Raw genomic sequence first — 440 nt, forward strand, 5'->3', positions numbered from 1 at the left:
ACACATAGTAAGCATTTCATCAACATTAGAGAAAACAAAAAAAAAGAAGTCCAGAAAACAAAAAAAAAAGAACGCAGAGAAAAAAGAGAAAGAAGTGTCTGATTAGGTATGGAATTCCAGATAGCCTGTTTTCTCCCAAATGGTGCCAATAAGCTTCCCAATATAAATATGGCAATAGATATACGCTAGACCACATAGCATATTACTTGTTGTGTTAAAGGAAGAAAGTAAATTTTAAAAATTGGTAAGCTCTTCCAGGCATGTAAAACCAATCAAATTATACAATGAATCAAATCCTTTTTCCCCCTAAAAAGATACGTGATTGTACTTCACACAACCCAGGAGAAGGAACACACCTTTTGGGGCAAGAAGTATTTTCACTTTCAAGTGAATAGGAATACACCTTGCTGCCAGAATTACACTGGCCAATAAAAACCTCT

This window comes from Prionailurus viverrinus, chromosome B1, assembly GCF_022837055.1.
Source record: "Prionailurus viverrinus isolate Anna chromosome B1, UM_Priviv_1.0, whole genome shotgun sequence".
In the NCBI taxonomy this organism is placed as follows: Eukaryota; Metazoa; Chordata; class Mammalia; order Carnivora; family Felidae; genus Prionailurus; species Prionailurus viverrinus.